Raw genomic sequence first — 11,683 nt, 5'->3', positions numbered from 1 at the left:
TTGCAGTGACCCCTTCCACTCTACATTACTCTGACTCTTGTCAATCATATATATATATATATCCAATAAATCTTGAAAATTTTAATTCCATCAGCAGAGGACTTCAGTTGCTACCTATTTTTTCCTTAAATTTTGATGCATAATCTCACTAAATAATTTTGCATTAATATCCCTAGCAGACTTCTTTTTGTCTTTTTAATATTTATTCATGTTTGCCCTTAAATTTTTTGCTCACTCCGTAGTTTTTTTTTCTTTTATTGGTACTATGTCATCCCTTTTGTCCCGCAACCGGTATTCAAACAGTGTCCGTTTATCACTTTGCTTCTCTTTGAATTTTCATGTCATTATGTAACGTTTAAATCATAATGCTATCATAAAACATTGATGGTCATTCCATCTCCGAACTAGATATGGTATTAAGGCCTGCGGAAATTTATTCCTAAATGTGAAGGAGTCATCATTTCTTATCCTGATGGCAAAATACATTAACGGAAAGTTGTTAGGATAATGTAATTATTAGTAAGAAATATTTCTTATATGGATACATTTTATCTATACTGACGAAATTTGCTTGTAAGAGCAATCACTGTGAAGGCCATGTAAGTTTGTCGACAATGAATGATTTTTTATCACACCATTATTATTATTATTATTATTATTATTATTATTATTATTATTATTATTATTATTATTATTATTATTATCATTATTATTATATATGTTGGAGGCTGGACTTATAATATTGCCAACCAGAAACAAAAGAGATCGAATGGAGTGATTTTTGAAATCTTCATATTTTCATGACGTTGCTGACTACCCGTGAGAGACACTGTAAATATGTTGGGTTTTAATGTCGTTGCTTTTATGACACCTTTGCTCTTTCAACATCCATATCTGTTCTTTAACCTGATTAGCGTTTCTTCTTTCCAGTGACGTTCTGTGATGGAAATTTAGATCTCACGTTACATTCCGTCGTTGAAGGAGTCATTTTGGGTCCCATTAATTCAATTTGCCCATCTCCGTCCATACTTATGTATTAATATTGCTGATCCATAGAAAGGATACTTGCAACATGATGGCTTTTATTAACATAATAGTCGTGACGTCTTTCAGGAGATGTAATTGGAAGTTTGTGGGATAAGAAATTGCTTATGGGTAATAGTGAAGAGGAACTGCAGGGGTTGGTGAAAGAGATTGGAAGGCTGGCAAGAGGAGGAAGTAAAAAGGACATCTCTATGATGGTCATATTACAAGAGAAAGAGGAATCCAAGAATAGAGGATATGTATCTGTGTTGGGATGAGAAGGAAAAGAATCGTTTTATTCGATTAGGATTGAGATCATATTTATCCGATGATGGTGGGATTAAATAACGCATGAATCAGTGCAAAGATAGCCAAAGAAGGTGGTGGGAAGGTTAGAAAAGGCTGGAAATAAAAGATACTTATTGAAGTCTTCAAATGGATGAACAGAAGTCTGGGCCAGCTTTCCTTTGATATTAAAGTGAATATTGAAGGGAAGTGGAAGAAATAAAAGTTAGGAAGCTGAAAAGGCCGATTAAAATGTTGAGAGTTCCATTGTTAAGGAAATGTAGGGGATGGCAAAACCATAAAAAAGGGGCCATTTTTAAGAACTTTAGGGAGAAAGAAAAAGGGAACATCAGTGAAAGGGACTTGCTGAATGATCGTATATGTGTGCGTGCGTGCGTGTGTGTGTGTGTGTGTGTGTGTGTGTGTGTGTGTGTGTGTGTGTTGAAAGGAATTACGGTCATTTCGCCCACAAGTCAATTCCCACATATAGAGTCAATACGCCCACATATAAGAGTCAATTCGCCCACATACATGTACAAGTGGTGACAAAGAATTAACCAAAAAGTAGTTACAAAGAATAAGAAAAAAAACTTTGATTAAAAGACAATTACATACATGTAATATTCAAATAGTGACAAAGAATTAAAAACTTTGATTAAAATATAGATTCAGCTGCGCACTGGGCCATTCAGGTGAGCACACGCTTTCAGCAACTGATATGCCGATCGCTCACCCCTCACGTGTTCCTCCCAAAGAGTAAATATTTTACCCTGTAAGTTTCGATATTTTTTCCGTTGTATCCTTCGTAGCTTTTTTTCGGATACTAGCCTTATTTAGATAGATGTCAATTTAGCCTCTTTGTGGAGAAGGCTTACGAGGAGGTAAAACTGGAGGTTACATCTGCCTGCACCACGTTTGTTTAGTCGATTGTGCCAGCCTTCAGTGTCATTATTGGTACGGATAGACTGATTGAAAATACTCAAGCTAGAAGTTGGCCATAAGGAGTTGTGGATCCATGTTAATGAAATGTACTGCATTATAGTCTGTAACTGGGCTGTGGTAGCTTGACGTGAGAGCCGTTCAAACACGGGACCTATATCTGCCTCAGGCAGAAATGGAAGGGCCATCACTCTCCGTAAGTATTTGTACGTCCCGTCATCATGTGTGTATGCATGCTGGAGACCATCCTCTTGAACCTACATAAGTATTTCAAAACAAAGAAATTAGACATTGTAATGTACAAAAGAAAAAAAATGTGGTCATATTATGGTGATCCAATTTGTTTTAAAAGTACTATTCGACGGTTACTATAAATGAAAAATCTGTAGGCAATTAGCTAAATTGACTAACCTTTCTCCATACAGCTTGCGTCCAATGGTATACGCATCCCTTGACCTTGGCATTAGGCAAAACCTCAGGCAAGACTTTCCACAGTGCTTTCTCATAGTCTATTGTTATGTGCTGAACACGAGGCTCATTTGGTAGACTAGTTATAACTTCATGGAAAACTTTTCTGTAGTCCCTCTTTTTTCTCCCAGACATAATGACAAATAGTAAGGGGACTTGTTTTGCATGGTCGTCTGCCCTCACAAAAGCGTTGACTGTCATCAGCTGTGTAAAAGGGTGCCTGCATAGCTTGAACGTGCTATCAGTGTACCATGACTTGGCCCTCGTTAGATGTGCTATTTGTTCTGTTGTTGCGAAGATCAAATGGCGGCGTTCACGAACTGATACGTGACCTATAAGAAAATCGTCAGGAATGTGATTTACTTTTAGCGCAAAATTCAGGTTTTTGGGCTCTGTCGGTCTTACAATTTGTCTATGTCTGTTTGCTGTTCTTGCCAAATGTTCTGGCTTAGGCAGACTAGGGCATGGTGCACTTCCTATCTCTTGTAGTAACACATCATCCACTATAGCAGTCGCTGGTTTAAACAGATCTTGTGCTGCCTGTTTCTTTACCTCTAATGTTACTTTAGTGACGATATCAGAGCCAGTTGGTGGTGAATGATTGTGCAACACGTTGTTCTTTACATATTTTCCATTTCTCTGCGTTACTAGTGCCTTGCATGGGTTACTTTTAGGCGATTAGTACACTGCCAGTAAGTTACATTCGATCGCTGCATTTTTTTGTTGTAAGTGTACCCATGACTGTCAACGAGCTTATCTCTACCACGCTGTGTGCCCTTTTCAAAGAGCTGGAATGTAACTTCACTTTCTGGCTGCAGTTCAGTATCTTGTATGGCTGGGTCGTCAAGTGAATACTCTAGTTCCATTGGCAAATCAGGTGGTTCATCAACTGAAGACTCTTGTTCAACTGCAGGGATGTATGGTTCGTGTTCCATGGCAGGGGTGGCTGTGTTGTCCACTGGATAGGAGGTTGGTTCGTCAGTGAAGGTGCAAGTATTACAATTCCAATCAATGGAAATACCGGATTTCACAGCTGCCCAGTAATCAGCGCGAGATACGCCAGTATTGCATTTCCTGTGTTGCCACCTTCCACACATGTCGCACTGCAGACCTTCTTGCCTTGCCCTTACAGGTACGAGGCACTGAATACACTCGTCTGTGCAGTCTACCATCTTGCCAGGAACTGTTTTATTCTATGGTCAATCAGTAATTACAAAACATAGGTAATGAACCACCAAACAACACACACACACACTTCCATAGGCTTTGTGAATAGTTTCATATGAATTAAGTATATTTTCACTCATTGACTGCCTTACTAGAAAAACGTTTATTATTATTATTATTATTATTATTATTATTATTATTATTATTATTATACACACACGCACACACACTCGATCCCTTATCTTCCACCTCCTTCCTCCCTCCCTCTCACCCCCTCTCTTCTTCCTCCCTGCCAGCTTATATCCCACCCCATCCCTCCTCCCTCCCTCTTCTCTCCCTACCTTCCTTCCCTCCTACCTCTCTTCCTCTTAGCCCTTGCCTCCTCCCTCCCTACTATCTCTCTCTTTACTCCTTTCCTCCAACCCCCCTTCCTCCCCACTCCCTGCTGCCCCATATAGTGGGCGAAATGACTCCAGGTGTGGGCGAAATGACTCCACAGTGTGAGCGAAATGACCTGTGGGCAAAATGACTCCATATTGTGGCGAAATGGCATGTGGGCGAAATGACCGGCTACCGTTGAAAGAATAAATTCGTATTTATGTAAGGTATGTGCAGTCAAGATATCAAAGTTATGACGGGAATTTCTATTTGTTTAAAACGTTTTCTAAATGCGAGAGCTACGGAAGGTAAGCAGCACATTTGTAGGAAATGATATGTAATGTATTTTTGTCATTTCGACCTCAATAGCCAGCGACTGTATAATGACCTGGTAGAGAACACATATTTGCTATCTAGGCTGAATTCAGAAGTGAAGAATAGGATTCGCATCCATTAGCGCGTGAATATTTAAATTGAATAAAATCAGGGTGAGTAAATCAGAAAGCAGAGAATAACACTAATGGTGGATATGCCACATGTAGATAAAATACGCCGAGGAACTCGAGTTTTGAAGTCTGTTGTAGGGCAGACTGCTTCCATCGGTGGTGTCATTCATTATCCGATTCACTGTCTAATCCGGTACATTTTACGTGGTTATTGCACGTAGTCCTCAGAAGTACTGTACGTGCAAATACTGTTAGATGCAGGGGTGCATAGTAGCTCAGGTAATTTCCGAATGATTGATTTTGATAATTGAGTTTTCACTTTTCGAACAGCTGTCTGGGCGTCTTCTGTCAGAGCCCGAAGGCTTCACTTTTTGTCATGTTTTTTGTGTTATTCACACTTACTTCTCTTTGTTAGGTGGCATTCTTTGATTGTATTTATCTAAATATTTTTGTATGTGTTCACAGCAGCCATTATGATTGATAAGTTTCTCAGAAGGGAGAAATATATGACGAAATAGGAAAAAGATGCCCATTTCAACCTCCGCGGCCGGATGATGAAGAGTTAGAGGAATTTATTTCTGGTGATAGAAATTCATTTCTCGCTATAATGTGGTTCGGATTCCACAATAAGCTGTAGGTCCCGTTGCTAAGTAACCAGTTGGTTCTTAGCCACGTAAAATAAGTCTAATCCTTCGGGCCAGCCCTAGGAGAGCTGTTAATCAGCTCAGTGGTCTGGTAAAACTAAGGTATACTTTTTCAAGAGTATATATATATATATATATATATATATATATATATATATATATATATATATATATATATATACATGTGTTTGTATGTAAGTTTCTATCGTATGATGACTAGTTTCTCAGTAAATATTGGATAAGGTTGCTACTCCAATCCCCCTGCTCTCTCTCTCTCTCTCTCTCTCTCTCTCTCTCTCTCTCTCTCTCTCTCTCTCTCTCTCTCTCTCTCTCTCTCTCTCGTAGGGTGAATTAGTCGGCCACAATCCGGAAGCGATCCTTGAACCTAGAAAATGTGAGCTAAAGGCTGCACCACTGCCACGTTGCCCCGTTTTAGTTAATTTCACCTTCCACAGGTGGGCGAATGAGTCATCATGTACCTTTGTTATAGAATTAACGAAGACCGTGACAGACAGCCAGGAAAACACATTAAATTTCATCTTTTTTATTTCAATTCTCATGAGAAATTGTGGCTGTGCACTTAACGAACGCCATTGCACAAGAACCATACCTGTACGGTTTACTTGTGTTAGAGTTGCTTTTAATCAGGCAGCCAGCCATTGAACTGGATGGCCAATTATCTGCTGTTCCCCTTCCATATCACCTGAAGCGCTTATTTCATTAAAAGACTTCGCTGTTTTATCTGTTTTCCTTGACGTATTCACTCGGCTCTCTAACCTGCTTCCTGATGGGCTGGTCTCCTTCTTTGCCTTCCGGAATTGTATTTAATATTTTGAGAGCTTTTTCTGAAGGATGTTTTAGGCTATTTTTTTTTTTATACATTTTATGCTTGTTTAACTCTTATGAACTTCAGTTTCAGTCTTTAAAGATCTTACTTAGTATATTGAGTATCTTGATGTCCTTTAAGCCTGGAAAATAATGAGTCCAGAAACGTTGATCTTGAAACAAGGAATATGTCTTCGTCCCTGGAAGCTCGCGGCGCTCGACTCGATCCTGGAGCCTTGGGCCTCCCAAGCACATCCTCCACGGCTCTCGAGAAAAGTCTAATAATACAAAATACTTTTCGTATATTTTTTTCTACATATTTAAGTGGTAGTTTTAAAATATTCATATTTTAAAAATAATTTCAATATAAAAATCCATAAAGTTCAGTATAGAAATTATACTTATTACATAGATTATCATGGAATTCTCATGTAAATGATAAAAAGTGGGCAGTATTCTCATTGCAGCACAAATGGTAATAAGGAGTCCCTCTGTTACTACTGTTACTATTTTTGGTGTGAAAAACCAAAAGATAAAAAAAATAAAAAATAAAATAAACGCAAAGGTTGTAACCTTGAGGTAAAGGTTACGAAAACACAACCGCTTCAGCTCCACAATGTACTACATTCCTTATGAGGTGGTACTACCAAACGCCAGGTTAATACAGTGTAGCCTACACTGAGAACTTCGTTTTTCCTCCTGAATTATTTATATTATTCAATAATATTCTATCTCCGTTTTTGGGAGAAAATCCCCAAAATGACCTTGAAAACAGAGTACGACAAAAGCTGCACAAATTCCCTTCCTTGTCTAATAATTCTCCTCCTGCTATATTGTCCACCATCCACATCTGAAACATTTCTCTCTCTCTCTCTCTCTCTCTCTCTCTCTCTCTCTCTCTCTCTCTCTCTCTCTCTCTCATACAGAGTTGGTCCTGAATGGAGCGATTTTCTTGATTAAAGTCTATCATAAATCATTCGAATAGTGAGGCAGGTGACTCAAAAATGGTGTATTTGAGCCCCATTTGTTACATAAAGCAGTAACTGCAAAGGCTAGGCCTATGTCTGAGTATTTGCATTGGTCCTATGGAAGTTGAACTGAGAGAGTCATCAGAGTAGGTTAGAGAACCAAGATGGAAATTGTTCCTGTTGAGGGGCAGTGCCAGTCAGTACCACCCACGCAGTGCACTGTAAGCATTACTTAAAATTCTTTGCAGCTTTCTTTGGTCCTTAGCTGCAAAACCACTTAATTCCTTTTACTGTACCTCCGTTCATATTCTCTGCCTTCTTACTCTCCGTCCTCTTCTAACAATTTTTACATAGTGCAACTACAAGGTTTAACTTCTGTTACACCTCTGAAACCTTCTAAACTCACAATTTCCTTTCAGCGCTGGATGACCTCATTGGTCCCAGAGTTTGGCCTTTGGCCTGAGTTTTATATTCCAATTCCAGTGCCAACTGAGATGAAATTGGCATAGAGCCAGTTCCCTTTTTATTTTATTTTTACATGTTAGTCGGGTAATCCCATAATGGGTATATATACCCCACTGAGAGGATTTCTCATTCAGACATTCGAATTAATAACTGGATTTGATCAGTTTTCTTATCCTAGGTCTAGCCTGTGTATTAAATATCTGAGAGACAAGCAAAGGAAGCCCTTGCAGCTCAGATTTCTACCAGGATAGCCTAGCAAAATGTACCCTAACCTAATATAATATCATCTTCCCTACAGTAGTAGGCCTAACTTAAAATACTCAGCCGAGCTGCACTGTACCTTACACAAGTTACAACCACCAGCGCAAACATGACCCCACCTTACTGCACCCACTCTAACCAAGTTTACCCGAACTTAAATGTGCCTAACTCAATATTATACTCGTACAACACTGTACCTTAACGAAATCATCACATATCTAACCTAAATTTATTGTACAGCTGTGCTCAGAACTGATGCGACATGACTGCATAGGATTTCATTCAATATTCACTAACTGGCAACTAACATGCTGTATATTTACCTATTATTTCAATGCAAAAACACGATTATTGCATACAATAAGGCCATAATATGTTTCATAAGGGTGAAATCCGTCATATATTTCAAAACTATAAGAAAATATCACGTGTAGCCAAATTTCGGAAAAATAGGTACGAAACATTTTCAAAACTTCCGTTCACTCATCGCTGATGCATTTGACAAGAAAAAGTCATCATCAAACCTTAGTTCAAATGGTTAATAAAAAACAAAAAATATTGTCATAACCTTAATATTGCTTCCAGTGCAACCATAAAATTTTAAATAATCCTATTTGAATGTTTTTACGCCTCAACACTGAAAAAAATGTAAACAAGTAAATACAAAAGTAGAATGCTTCCACTGATATCGACACAACCAGTAGAGTGGTGGAGAGAAATGAACCACCTGGTGTAGCACAGGTCTACAATGAGTAACGACAATGAAATTGTCTTGAAACCATTTATTTTATATTTGTTAGAGGAATATTTGGATTATCATAAAAATAAATTTATTCAAGTTATATTTTGTAACCGCTTCAAAAATTATAGCTTACTAGCATAGCAAATATTTGCCTATGCAATTATTCTTTTGTTAAAGCCAAGATTTTGTTCTTAGGCCTAGGTGTGTTAGATTTCTTTACTTTACATATAGCATTCACATCTCTATATTAACAATTTCTGGCCCGAAAGCATATGAAGTTATCTGCACACTCTTGCACTTCAGGTTACCTTATGAATGAATAAATTAAACACCAAAAGCGAGCAGAAGGACTTTTAAGAAAATAATATTTTAAGCCAGTTAAAAAAGAAGTGTTCCATAGGGCTTGACATGAATACTAAAGGATATTTCGATTGATAGCCATCTTCTCCATGACATTAGATTTTTTTATTATGTATATATCACATCATTCATTAAACTTCATACCTTTATTTATTGGTCACACAACTTCATTTTATATATTAATCATTTCCTTCATGAATTCATAACCTAAAATCATAATTTCTTTTCTCTGCATTACGGCGCTGAATGGCCTTCTTGGCCCCAGTGCTTGGGCTTTTGCCCGAAATATCATCATCCATCCATCCATGTAATTAAAATCATCATCATCTTTTATTCTTCAGAGAACAGGTAATCTCTACAAATAAATTCTTGTAATCTCTACAAATAAATTCTTCAGTAACAGAGGTTACATCTCAGAAGGCTTACATTATTTTTTAGGCCTATAAATCATTTTGCAACATACAGGCAGCTTGAACACAGCCTAAAACTCAAACATTCAAAGAACACTTCTTGTAACTCATATTCCTGTTTTGAAAATGTTATGATCTGCAGCTATAATGCAGTTACATTAACCAGCCCTAGGGGCATGTTAAGCGCGCTGTCACTGACGGCACCGCTGACCTTATCACACCTGCTTTGATCTAAGAAATGCAAACAAATAAATCTGTTCAAATCACACAGATTGCGAATTATACCAGTGCATAAAAGGGATATGTTTCTATAACCACAAAGAAAATAGTGCTAGCTGTGAGTTCGCCAACTTGCCGGAATGTATGACATTTGAAATGAAAAAAAAAAATTTAACACTGCTTGGCAACGTTACGTTGAGTTTGAGATTCTGAAGTACAAAAGAATCATGTCGCCACAGATTTGAGCTTAGCTGTACCTAAATAAATTATTATCCAAAGTAGTTTTGATAGAGGGAGAGACTTTCTACCTAACAATTATCTAGGGCAGGAAATAACGGACATTTTAATTTTATATCCAACTTGTCATATTTCAACTAAAACACGAGAGAGAGAGAGAGAGAGAGAGAGAGAGAGAGAGAGAGAGAGAGAAGTGAAGTTAAATATACCTTAGTTTAACCAGACCACTGAGCTAATTAACAGCTCTCCAAGGGCTGTCCCGAAGGACTAGATTTATTTTTTTCGTGGCTAAGAATTAGTCAGTTACCTAGCAACGGACCTACAGCTTATTGTGGGATCCGAACCTTATTGTAACGAGAAATGAATTTCTATCACAGGAAATATATTCCTCTAATTCTTCTTTGAACGGTACCCACCATTCCAATGAGAGAGAGAGAGAGAGAGAGAGAGAGAGAGAGAGAGAGAGAGAGAGAGAGAAAATTTCTAACCCATCAATTATCTCGAGTAGGAACTCTCACACATTCCAATTTTAATTCCAGTTTGTCGTATTTCGTCAAAATTCCGAGAGAGAGAGAGAGAGAGAGAGAGAGAGAGAGAGAGAGAGAGAGAGAGAGAGAGAGTATTTCTAACCTAACAGACATCTATGTCAGGAGGTCTCTCACACTTTAACCTCATTTCAGAACTTGTTGTTAAAAAGAAGCAAAAACCTGAGAAGTGCGGAATGCTTTTGCATTATCGATGCAGTGGGTGTCTCTCTCTTATCTGCTTGCCCGTAGGTGGGCAGTGCCGTCAATGCACCTCACGCGGTGCACTGTCGGTATTACTCGAGTTCTTTGCAGCGTCCATTCGGCCCCTACCTGCAGCCCCTTTCATTCCTTTTACTGTACCTCCGTTCTTATTCTCTTTCTTCCATCTTACTTATTCCACCTTCTCCTAACAACTGTCTCAACATTTATCATCTCTGAATAACCTCAGAGGTCCCAGCGCTTGACCTTAGTCCTTAATTTTATTTTCCATTCCACGTGTCATTAAAACAAGTAGGGATAAGGTTTCTTTCCACAGTTTGTGCCACTGTCTTTCACAGCAGATGTAAAGAAATTGGCGGAGGCTGAATTGTCCAAGCTCCGAACTGTGGTGATGCAGAAGAGCCTTTTGTGCTGCACTTTGTGGATTCCAACAATTGAAAAGGTTTCCCGTTGGAGCCTCCAATGTGCGTCATGATTAGATTTCAGTTAAATGGAGCACTGTTGAGTGATTTCATTAAAAAGTCCACTTTTATTGTTGGTCAGTCATCTTATGTTCTGTGCGAAACATAGACAGAAATTTTCGTTTTTATGGAGTTTTCTCTCTGTCCCAAAGTTAACTCACCTCATTTAAAATATATACATACGTACTCACATATGCCTTAATGTTTCTACTAAATTGTATTTATTGTCCGTCAGATGCACGTACGCAAACGACATGAACGGGCATGTGAACTCACACACATACACACACAGACACACACATATATATATATATATATATATATATATATATATATATATATATATATATATATATATATATATATATATATATATATGTATGTATATATATATATATATATATATATATATATATATATATATATATATATATATATATATATATATATATATATATATATATATATATATAATATATATATATATATATATATATATAATGAACCACTGCTTTCAGAATTATTCACTCCCTTCCCTTTTTATTTTCCAAGCATTCTACTACTTCATCTTCTCTGTTTGATCCCTAGTTGGGGTAGTTGTTTTAATGAGCTTTTTGCAGGTGGTTCTACCATAGTACC

The 11,683-nt window shown here is 37.7% G+C and overlaps 1 pseudogene; it reads right to left on the bottom strand.

Annotated features, from left to right (window-relative positions):
* Positions 1-1,853: 1,853 nt before the first annotated feature.
* On the bottom strand, positions 1,854-4,304 carry LOC136834164 (uncharacterized; annotated as a pseudogene).
* Positions 4,305-11,683: the final 7,379 nt, after the last annotated feature.

The sequence above is a fragment of the Macrobrachium rosenbergii genome, chromosome 53, assembly GCF_040412425.1.
Source record: "Macrobrachium rosenbergii isolate ZJJX-2024 chromosome 53, ASM4041242v1, whole genome shotgun sequence".
NCBI lineage: Eukaryota > Metazoa > Arthropoda > Malacostraca > Decapoda > Palaemonidae > Macrobrachium > Macrobrachium rosenbergii.
The sequence above is the reverse complement of the archived record's forward strand: the minus strand, read 5'-3'. Positions and strand labels throughout refer to the sequence as shown.